Source organism: Antrostomus carolinensis, unplaced genomic scaffold (genome assembly GCF_000700745.2).
Source record: "Antrostomus carolinensis isolate BGI_N321 unplaced genomic scaffold, ASM70074v2 scaffold21178, whole genome shotgun sequence".
NCBI classification, from domain to species: domain Eukaryota; kingdom Metazoa; phylum Chordata; class Aves; order Caprimulgiformes; family Caprimulgidae; genus Antrostomus; species Antrostomus carolinensis.
This window is the reverse complement of record NW_010332561.1, coordinates 47,891-60,299: the sequence shown is the minus strand read 5'-3', so window position 1 is coordinate 60,299 and position 12,409 is coordinate 47,891.

Sequence of the window (12,409 nt, the reverse complement as noted above, 5' to 3'; positions counted from 1 at the left end):
ATATTTTCTGTTAATTTCTTCTGTGAGTTGCTGGTATGACTATGGCTATCTAGCAAATAATAAATGAGGTACATCGAATGAGGTACCTAGCAATACTGAAAATAAAGTTATGATTTTTATTCACTATTGTTATTTTTTAATCCTTCAATTCCAAAGTCTACAGGGCTTAGTTAAAGCCAAACAAAGGACATACAAATAAAAATGACACATATTATTATGGTAGGCATTTGCTAGTTAATTTCTACAGAGTAATATTTCAACTAAAATACACTCAAATCCAAAACATATAACTAAACGTAGGTCAATGCAATATAGAATTTGTTGAATGAGAGGTGAGGCCCCTTTGAATGAGTTTGAACAGTTCCAGAACTGGTTGGAGCACCATGCAGAAGCACTAGCTCAGCTCTTCGAAGGAGAACAGTCACACAGACTGAAATTCTTAAGAATTAACCCAGATTTCAGTGAATAAAGGGCCTGATTTCACTACTCAAGTACCACAGCACTGCTGCTTGTCGTTCCTGAGAATGCTCACACCAAGGTGTTCTGACTGGCTTCCTTGCTTCTTTTCTTTTTCCTTTTTATTTTTTAGAGAAAACATTTTTTTTTTTCAATTATCCAATACCCTAAATATTTCTTTAAGCTATATATCAAACAAAGGAATGTATGGAATAAAAAACTATCTGCAGATGTGTTGGAGGAGATGAATACATGCCTGAGGTAAAACTAAAGAATGGGGCAGTTACAAATTTATTTATTGAAGATGCTGAAAAAAAAAAGAGGAAAGGCAGAGAAGTAAGCTTCAAGAATCCAGAATCCCGATTTCCTCCACTCTCATACTTCCTGCGCAGGCAGACAATTTTGAATGTTAAGTAAGGTTCCTTAAATTGCCTAGGATATGCAAGCCATAACAGAATTTCCTTCTAAATTCTATTTACTATATATCTGTGCAATTTCTGTCTTTCATATGTAAAAGCAGGAACTCAGAGAACACCCAGCTTTCCATACAAAATAGGAAGGTGAGAGAAAAACATGTGTGACTGTTTAGAAGAAAAGTAAACCCCACACAAAGGGCATCTGCTGTATTAAAAAGGAAGTCTCAAGAAAAGTCACTTGCATCTTTCCTAAGGAAAAAAAAAATAGAAAAAAGATACAGACAAAAAAAAATCAACTGATGAAACTCAGTCTTTGGAAGGCCATAGGTCACAAAAATTTGAGATTGAAAAAATCGCCTGCGGGTTTCAGAGCATCACACCTTGTTAGCAAGGGACTGTTCCCAGCAGTACATTCCATTTTATCCAACTTCATTGTAAGGGACTCAAGCAGATGGGCCCCCATTATTTCCTTGGAGGGAGACACCCCTGAGGTCTCCCTCTGGTGCACAACCAATAGAGTTGTCTAACTATCACCAGCTTTTGGTGTGAACCCCCTTCAAGCTGTAAACAGCTGGGCAGGGAAAAGAGGGTGACAGGTTGTGCTACACTGTCCTGAGATGTAAGGAAACCAAACAGATCAATAAGCAAAAAATCCATGCATCAGCTTCAGCTGAGCCCAAGAATTTGGGCTATTTCTATATGTAAAAGACAGTTTCAAGAAGGAAGGAAGACTGCATTGATGGGAAGTTCAGTCATGAGGCTGAGAGGCTTCTGCAATGTTAACAGACCAAGTGTTCTGCTGTAGCCAGGAGGTCAGATCCAGTCCTGCAAATGTGGCATGTCCACAGGATCCTGCCTCCACGCAGCCCCCACCACATCCCCGGACTGCAGGCCACAGCGTTGCTAACCTTAGCACAGAAGATTCATCACATCCTGCACAGAAACCAACTCTGTGCATGGTGGCTTTATCAATGGTCAGGTGATGATGGTTTCCCACCTACAGCAGCATAAGCAAAGTAGTTCTATGAAACATACAGGAAACATATAGATGTAAGTAAAGACACTGCTGCAGCCCAAAAGCTACAGCACAGCTACACAGTTTCTTCTATAAGCTAAGCAGGGTGTCTGCTGAGATTTTGAGCAGGAGCTAAAATTTGAGCCTAGCAGCACATTCAAGTTACCCAGTGTATTCTCTTCAAACAAGACTCATATTCAAATCATATTCATATACCCAATAAAAAGAGACATAAAAGATGCAGTAAAATTTATATTTAAGATAGCTGGTTCTTTCAAATTAATCTTTCTGTAACAAAATCCATTTAGAATATAATTCTGGGTGAAACTGCCTTCATAAAACCAGTAACACAACCATAATCTTTTATTGTATTAATGTTTCTGATATGGGATACAAGGATTGCCATCAACCTTTTTAATATGTAATAACGTTTCTGTAGAAAGAAGCCTTCTCAAATTGGATTTATCTCTAAAATAACACCTGTACAAATAGTTTAGTGGCAGTGTGATGATAAAGTGACCTATCAGATAGGATGTGTAAATTCAGTCAATTGGAGAGTAACAAGCAAAACATTGACCTCATATTTAAAAGAATATATAACCTAATTAAAATGTAATAACTAAAATCCCTATATTATTCACAGTGTTATGGCAGAGAGTTTCAGTCATTCGTTCACACAGTAATTGCTACTCAACCTCCTTGCACACAATGCAATTTGCTTTTTTATTATTTGAAATACATGGCAGCCATAGCTTTTAAAAAAATACACATTTGAACTTTTCTGAATGAATGTTTTGATAAAGTGTTGATATACTTTTAGATGTTAACTACAAAGCTCCAAGAATCTCATATATGCTGATGCACAAAGTCGTGTCACGTTTCAATACTCTTTACCCATTCTATCCTATTTGTGTCACAGGGAGAGATAAAGAGGAAAAAATACAACATAATTCTTATGTTAAGTGATATCTGTATCTGGCAAAAGGATATTTGATATTGTGCTGTCAAATCACAGACATTATATTTCAAAAGCTCAGTTTCATTTGTCTATCTAAAATTCATAAAATTCATCATAAATGACCTAATTTTTCCTTGTTTCAGACAGAAAACAATGCAAAGCTCTAATTTTGCAATTGTTAACAGCTAAGATGATAAAGGAACTTAGAATCATATCCAGCTTACTGAAGTACCTCTAGTTTTCCATCCTAAAAAAAAAACCCCAAAAACCCCATGAAGTTGTGGTTTTAAAGGTTTTTCTGGTTTCACGTTCCTTCATGCCATTTTCATACAGAGCCCAGACCACAAAGGATGCTACTACTCCATCCTGCGCTCCCAGTCACGCTCAGCTTGCCAGTGGAGATGGCATGGTGCCATGCTTATCCAAAGCTCAATCCAATTCAATGATATTGTGAATGCAGCCTGTATAAAACTAGAGGTAAGCCCTATCCTTCACCTGCTCAGATACGACCTTTAAAGATCTCTGTATACATCAAGATGCCACAAAGGTAGGACCCAATATCAAATATTTACAATCTCAGACCCTGCTGATATAAAAAGGAGATGATGAGGCCTGAAAAGTGCAAGATTGCTTGTTGCTACCAAGGCTTTGTCTGGCAATACAACTCCCAGATCTCTCATCTGACTGAAAACCATCCAGAGAGGCAGAGGTACTTTCTCCTCTCTGAATGTCACTGGCTAGCTTTTCTCCAGACACAAATGCTACCCAGCATTTGTAGGGCACTGTCTTGAGAACAAGCAGATATTAGATACTTCTGTTGTTCAATACGCTTACAAAGGGTGCCTAGCTATGGCGCTGGGTGGTGAGTAACAGCCCGTCCAATGCACAATAAAGTCTGCCTTAAAAGCTATGGGCCTGAGTCTAATGTCTGACCTCATAACTAACCCTGCTTTGAGGAAGGGGTAGGACTAGATGACCTCCAACATCGCTTCTGGCCTAAATTATCTAGGAACTCTTCAGTTTTAGAGCTTTACCATTTATAATTCTCAGGGCAGGGAATCCCAGTTTTCTCAGGCATTATTACAAAATAATTACTTGCTACTCACCAGATATTGATGTCTGCATAGAATTTATAATTTAGCAATTAACTTTCAGTTATGCAAATGCAGATCTTGTATAAGTGAGCAGGTTACCTCTATCAGAAGAATAAATATGAGCCTTAAGATAATGACAGATTAGTATGTTCTATGAACAAATATCCCTCAATTTGGTACAGAACTTTGGAAGCCCTTCAGGACAAGAAGTGCTACACAGACAAATGTATTTTATTTTGCAGCTGATCTTCTTAAAGTATTCCAATAAATGGCTGCACAGTGTATGGTTTCAGACTACAGAGTCCAAACACTTCAGCAAAGGAAAATAAAAAAAGAAAGTACTAAAAAAAAAATAAAAATTTAGAAGTTTTGTGAGATAGTTTGGAATGAAAAAAGCCTTGATAACATTCACTAAGTGCTTCTCATACCCCTTCTGGCTTACAGGAATCTTACATCTTCATGACAGTAAAATATGATTAAGAAGTGACAAAAAATAATAGATATTTGAATATTAAAATAAATATATCTCACGTGCTTGTTAGAGCTAGAATTTATGGAGTTTAAGTATATACAAATGTAAAGGATGAATTAATGCCCACAACAGGAGGGGTATTCTGCCACATAGGCAACATATGTAAAACAAATTAAAATATATAAACAATGCATTCTGAGTTATGTGAGCATTTGTGTGTGCTGAGTTGTTTGGAACGCAGAGGATAGAAGATGAATATTTCACTACATAAAATATATTTTATAAACATGCCTTTAATACTAAAGTGCTAGGCATCCATTCTGCACCTCTTTTCAGTATACATAAGCCTCATGAATATAATGCAATTTTCCAATTTTTATATCTACCAACTGCACAAATAACTAATAAAAGCTATAGAAATAAAAATGTTGTTTTCACAAACAGCTTTTAATCCTGCACGCACAGACAAAGCGTAGGATAGCTCTCTTTTTCTTCTTTCTTTATGTGCCTAAATGGTGAAGGAAAAAAAAATCATAATCCTTCAAACATAGCCAGTTGCCTTGATACTTAAATACTAAATAAATCTGGGAAACTGATTTTGATCTACTAAGGAGATCATCTTCACTATTTCACCCCCAAGAAAGCCAAGAGTATTTAATCTGCACTTGGAAGAAATCTGCAAGAGAAAAGATTCCTTAAGCTTTGCTCGGTTTATATTAAAAATGTTTACTATGTGGCAACTGATAGCTCTGCTCCTTCCTTTGCCTCACTAGAAGTGACCTCAGCTCTCTGGAGCAAACACTTAAGTCTTTCTGCTTATAGGTAGAGTATTTATTTTTCATTTCTCCACTGAAGCCATCAGAAGCACCAACTAGGCTTTTAACTTGGTTGCCTTGCTTCTGTATTTGACAGTTTTTAAGCCATGCTGGGACAAACGGGATGCTATTAGTTATAATGGGACTGTTTGCAAGGAGCACTTCTCTCAGGAGGAGAAACACAGTATCTAAGCAAGTTGGAGATGCAGCCAAGAAACCTAGAGATCGTTCTATGCAGCCGAGGTGAGTTTTTTCTGAAACCCCCCCCCCCAAAATGACAACAAAATCTGTGCATAGGACATTTAAAGGGCAATTTGCTACAGTTCTGTGCAATTTGTTCTTTCTTTGCAACACTGAAAATACAGCATGAGTAGCTGATAACTATCTCTAAACATATCAAATAGACATCAAGGAAATTTTACTTTTCTGTTTTCTATCCAGATTATTGATTAGCATTATTTACCCTCAGTGTTCAAGTAAAATTATAACTTTGGTTACTGTACTCTACCTGTTTCCGTAATTTCATTGGGATATCACAGAATCACAGAATGTTGGGGATTGGAAGGGACCTTGAAAGATCATCTAGTCCAATCCCTCTGCCGGAGCAAAGTGTATATATACTTATATAGTATAGGATATAGTATAATTTTTATACTTATATAGTATATGATATAGTATAATTTTTCATTTCTTATCCATAGTTGAACTGTTACCAAATTCTAACGAACATGTTAGAAACACATGTTAATTAAATTAGGCTTTCCTTTCGACAACAATGATTTCTCCAAAGCTGTGAAACCAAGCAGCATACAGTAGCCTTTTCCACTGCACAGCAATATTTCATCAGTTCAGAGCATAGAGTGAGAAGTACTGCCCTAACTTAAACTACAGAGGATTGCCATAATACTCCACCCTATATTCCATGACTAGCTAACAAAAGAACACCTTGCAACACCAAAATGTTAGTTGACGGTCTCTCACCTGAGGACTGATGCAGTTTGACTCTACCGAAGTAGTTTATGAGATCTCCACGGGTCTTAATCAACCATAGTGAACTTTGCAACAGCTTCAGGTTTCAGAGTAAATACGTATGCGGGAATACGTTTAATCAGGCATAGTGCATATCCAATTTACTGTAATAACTTCTGTAAGCGGTTAGGAAGTTTCTGCAAAAATCCTTCTTACATGGATATCACTCACTGGAAAACCTATCCCAGAGTTAATGACATCACCTTTCTCCTCAAGGTACTAATCAGTAAACTGAAGACACTTAAATGCATTTTCCACCATTTATACCTGCTCCTTATTCTGAATGAAACAATTTACTAATTTTAATTATTTCCTAGGCTGGAATGAAGTTACCTAATTCAAGTAAGGGATCAGTAGCGGTAGGCCTGTGAAACAGTATCTTTCATAAACCTGTAATTTTTCGTCATAGGACAAAAAAAAATAGAAGCAACATGAAAAGAACAGACATCATCTTTTTCACTTCACTGTCATTTGTTCACATTTGAATGACATCCTGCCTCACATTTTGTTACATCTTTATCTCTAGCAATAAAATACATAAAATAAAATAAATAATTAAGATCTAGGGGCATATTCTGCAAATAACTTTAAAGAAGGCTTCCACAGGAACATTCACCTTACAAAATCAGATACATTATATACACCTTACTAGAATTTTTTTAAAATACATTGTTTTACCTCAGAAATGCTTACAAAAATCCTTAGTATAGCAGGGGAAACTGTAACTATAAAGGCTGAATAAACAGATGCAATTTTAAATGGAAGACAAGTATGTTAAATTATGTCAATTCTGCTGAATAAATATTACCCTTTACAAATCATCTCATACTTAAAACTTCCCATGCAGTAACACTTTTACATTAAGTAACAAGGATTTTTGGAATTTCATGGTAACTAGAAATACAAATACTGGCGAAAGTAGACTTTGCTTATCAAATTCTAATTCCCTGTGAAGATTGAAAGATTAGAAGGAATGGGGAAATTATCGTGTTTTAATAAGCACTGCCTTCATTTTATTTTAAGAAAATTTAATATGGTATGAAAATATTAAAAGTTGCAGGAGACACTTCAGTGTATCCACAAAGTTTGGTATCTGAGTGATCTCTCATATGTAATTAAGTCTTTTGATAAAGGATATGAACTACTGTTTGAAATTAAGGGGGGGCGTGACAAATTTTGATTCACTTTTTTCTTCAGCATATAAGCAATCAAAATTGTTACAGAATATATGACAAAAGATTCCAATGAAAAATCATAAAGCTGATAACCTCTACAGGCCCCTCTGAATTTGAATTAAGCAAAGCTGAAACTGCAAGCTAATGCTTGGGCATCAATATAGATTTTTTCATTTCCCCTTCAGCCATCTAGCTACATATGCAAGAGTAAGACGGCACATACATTGTTTAGGTGTCTGGTTCATAACCATCTCTGTAGAAGAACGTTGCAGAAACAATGAGCACAGACCTATTTACACAAGCGTAACATTTTCCATAGTTTAAGGCCCACCTAGTATTTCCTTCAAGCAACTGTTGCCCTCTCAGCTTTCACAAACAAAGTGACCTTGACTCTAATAACCTGTTCTCTAAATATGGAAGGTTTTCTCCATTTTAAAATCAATATTTCTGACTTATTTTGGAACAAAAAAAAAGGCTCAAACATTCGCAGGACACAATGAAGATATATATGGATTGGCTTCATGATAAAGAATCAATTAATAATGATCCAAGGGAGGCAGTAACAAGAAGCAATTTTACCCCTAGTTTGCAAAGAAGCCAACAAAAAGATGCACTGGATATAAAAATCTATGCCACTGTACTTCCCTCCCCCACCCAAATTCAACTATCTATTAACAATGCTGAATGGTGAGCAATGTCAACCTTCATTTCATATTCCTAACAAACTCCTATGCAGTGATTTTCTGTCTTAAGTCTAAAACATCTTTTCAGGTTTTTTTTTTGAAACAAGAAAACACATATTGCCATTATTTTCCTGTACTGTAATAAAATTACTCTGGAAAAAGAATATGTAAGGAGCAGAATTAATCAGATTCTGTTAACATTTTAACAAATTCATACTGTGTTTTCAGTTTTCAGCAGTAAAAAATGATCCCTGGCTTTCTGCTTTCAGTAATACTTTTTTTGTTCAAATGTAAGTGACTCTGCAATTTAAAAATAAAAGAAAATAGGGAAGAGGGAGATAAGACACCCAACTTTCTTTTCTATAACTGGTTGATTCTGGGCACACTATCTTGCATTGTAAAACTGTATGCTACAATTCCTCTATTAATTTCAGAGAGAAGTGATCTGTAACCCAGCATATACACATTTTGCCTTGCTTTATTAAATGGAAAGCAAAGAAATCAGACTAGTTTATATTTACAATGTGTTGAAAAGTTAATGGCACCAGGCTACATTAGGAATTGAGTTTTTCTCTCTGGTATTCCCAGTGGTTGAAACAAAAAGTCAGTTCTCTCATCTGTACTAATGTGTCTCTAGTTTTAAGAGAATCATCATCTTCTGGAACATCTAGGGTTTTGTGTTTGTGCATGCTGAATTTACAAAAATAACTTCAGGGTTATTCTTGAGGAAGTCATTCCACAAGAAGCTCAGAAATCCCTTGTGATTCCCAACAATTGGAAAAACACAGTATTTGAAGCGGTGCTACTTTTAGAATCAATAAATCACTATATTCTAGGTAAACATGTTATTTCTAAACTGTTATTTTCGAAATTTTTTTTGTTAATTTGTTCTTTGGATAATTGTCCTCTTATTATTGTTTCTAGCCCAAAATCACAGCCCAGTAATATTTTTCAGTACAAACTGATTTTGTTTTAATTAAAAAGAATGTGTTTTAATCATAATTACACCATTATATTTATTTCTTAGATAACAAAGCTATTGTCACCATTATTTGTCTGAAGAAGAGGGACTGCATCTTGATGCACTGTGGTCCTTTAGCTCACTTGTTCAATGCTCTGAAAAACCTGACTATTTGAAAACAAATTAAAACATATGGAGTCTAGATGCATTATGAATCTTACTCATTTGTCACACTTATGAATAACTTTACTCTTTCAACATCTACCTAAAAAAAAAAAATAATCTCATCTGCAGCTTTATAATTAACTGGAATAAATACAGAAGAGATTAATCTTTACTTTATATAGGTTCTGTAAAAATATACTAAAATGTTAAAAGTGTATATACTTTATATATTTTTAATTATATGAAAGATTAACTATCACCTTGTGTAGTTCAATCTACCCTAATCGCTCCAGAACATTTAAGAAGAAATACTTAAACCTTTTATTGCAGCTATTTTGTATGATATCTTATTTTACAGCATTTTAAAAGCAAGGCACAGTCTATTGATGCTGAGTTGATGAACCTGCTCTCCACTGGACTGTTAAAAACTGTAAAAAGAAACTAAAAATACAATGGGATTAGAAAACAAGCAATAAACCCTGACATTGATTGGCAGTCTGTCAAAATTATGGCTCCCTATTTACAGAATGCAGGAACCACACAGCCTTTTAAAAGGCATTTTACAGCAGAGAGACTACAAATGAGTTGGGAAGGACTTAGGTGCCATTGTGCAAGCTGTGTTTGAGAGAATGCAGAAACTGTTTCAGAGTTGAACATCTGGGACTCACTGCATGGCTTCCAATAACCAATGAGACAGCACAAGAAAAGGCAACGACTCCCAGATGTTGGACATCCGTCATTGGCCATAGAACTGGCAGATTACAGTAAGGCGGGAGTAGAAATATCTTTTAAGTTTAGTAGAATGAGTGAGAAAAGCTTTACATGGATAAGCAGACAAACATGCCTCCTCTGCCTAAATTTTCATTAAGGATAATGTTAAGATCCATGTCACACTGAAATCTTTGTGAAAGCAAAAGTCACTACTTTTCCATGAAAACTGATGAACTGCTTAGGAGAGGTACTTATTTAGAGTGAAATATTTAAGGCATGTGTGTAGCACCCAGTGCTAAGGGTCAGCTCTCAGGTTTTACAATCTTCAAGGAGACAGTGGGAGCATGAATCCTTTCTGCTCAAATCCTGTCATTGAATGAAGAGAGAATAAGGATAAATACAGTAACCTTAATTTCTTACATCCCATTTTTCCTTCAGCTTTTAGTACTATGACTGTGAACTGCTGCTAGATTAGTAAGATACCAGTATTGCTTTGTCTCTACCTATCCCAGCACGGAGGTGTTTCAATACAACTGGCAATGAGATGGACGATTATAGATCAATCAATACTACAGCACTGAAAACACTTCAAAAGTTTGTCCTGGAAATTGCAGAAATTATATTTTTACGGCACCTATAAATCTAAATCAGGTAATAATGACCCAAATATTACTCCAACTATCTGAACTTCCAACCTACAGACATAAACATGGACCACAACCTCAGACCTGAACACTTTCAAGAACACTCAGGTTTGTAATTAGTTCTTATATTTCAGTAAGGGCAAATGAGATATACTACATTATAAGAAGATTTCTGTTGGACAGAAAATTTTGCTTCTTTTTATCCTTATTGAAAAACTATATCTAAAATGAAAATAGACAGAGGCTACCTACAGGAATAATCCCCAGAAGCAAGGTTATCCTAATAAGCATTTCATAAGCAGGTCAAAATAGGAATGGAAGAAAGGACAGAAGAGACATGAATAACAAATTTTGTAAAAACTCTGTTCAATAAGAAAGGCTCAAGATACCTCACAGGTGGTATCCTGAACAAGTCCGTACATTCAGTCCTTAAGATCTTTTTAAAAATTGTCTTAGCAAGGGCTTTTAGTGAAAGAATATCAATGTTCAACATCAGTGTGTATTCCATCCTCAGTGAGTAGTCACTGCACAAGAGATAACTGACAGTTTAAAAAGAAAGCTTTCAATGGTTTCATTTTTCCCCAAAGCCCTAAATAGATCACACAGCAAAATCCTGAACTGACACTTCAGAGATGCTATGGAGACCATCATTTCCTTTTTCTTTTTGACACTAATATTTTTAATACAACTTTAAACTAAGAAAGTACTAAGTAGAGAATTACAAAAGCATCAATTATCTTAGGAAGACAAGCCTCTAACTTCTAGTGCATCCTACTGTTAATTTGGTATGATGTAGGAATTGGAGAAAAAAAGTAAAAAGAAGCTGAAAAGGTAAAGCCTTGTGTCTGAATTGTTATTCTATAGATTTTGCAGCAGTCAGGCAAAACACATCTGGTTTTATTTCCACCTTCAAGCATGAAAGATTATGTGAGACTGATATTGAAGATACAAGAATTATACCTTGAGAATGTATAAGCAAGAATGCAAGTGATTAAGGAAAAGATATCTTTAATGTGAAAAGATATCTTTAAAGACAATATATCTTTAAGGCCTCAAAAGGATAGGCAGATATTGTTCTCTTTTGTATTTGTTCTTAATGAGTATAAATATTATATATACGTATATACATACATATTTCTCAAGATCTGGTACTACCTTTCCATCTCTATACAAGCTATACCACTGACCTCTCACAAGCATTTCTGTGTCTTTTGTCATTTTGTGTCCAACCACACCATGTAATTCACTCACTTGCTGAAGCTGTGCTTGACACCACAGGGTACAAAATAACACGGAAAACATTATCTGTGGAAGAAGAGAAGATTGCCTGACGCTGTGAATACTCCTATGAACAGCAAAATCAGCTTTGCCCTTTCAAAAGTTAGATCAGCTGCCTGATTGATTGCCCTCCCCTTCTTTTTGTGGTCTTAGAAGAGTTCAAGAATTGGCCAAAAAATCAATATAACTCATGTAAGAAGCCCCTCCAAAAGGAGAAGAAATAAATGTGAGTTTAGTTTGGGAAACTATTCACCAGTGTCTGCTGGGTGCATCTTTGAAGTACCAGATGAAATGCAGGAAGCTTTGCTGAAAAAATACTCATTAAATTTTTTAGGCCAGAAAGGGAAGAAGTAAGGTCATGTTCTGCAAATATCCTATATACAGAGAAAGAAAAAAGCCACTCAAGTGTTGTGACACGGCACTGTGACATATTTCAATCATTTACAGGAAGCCCTCAGCAAAGAATGCAAACAGGAAAGTTCTTCCTCATGAATAAGCTTGCCTTTTAGCCAAAAAAAGATACCCAGCTGCCCCGTG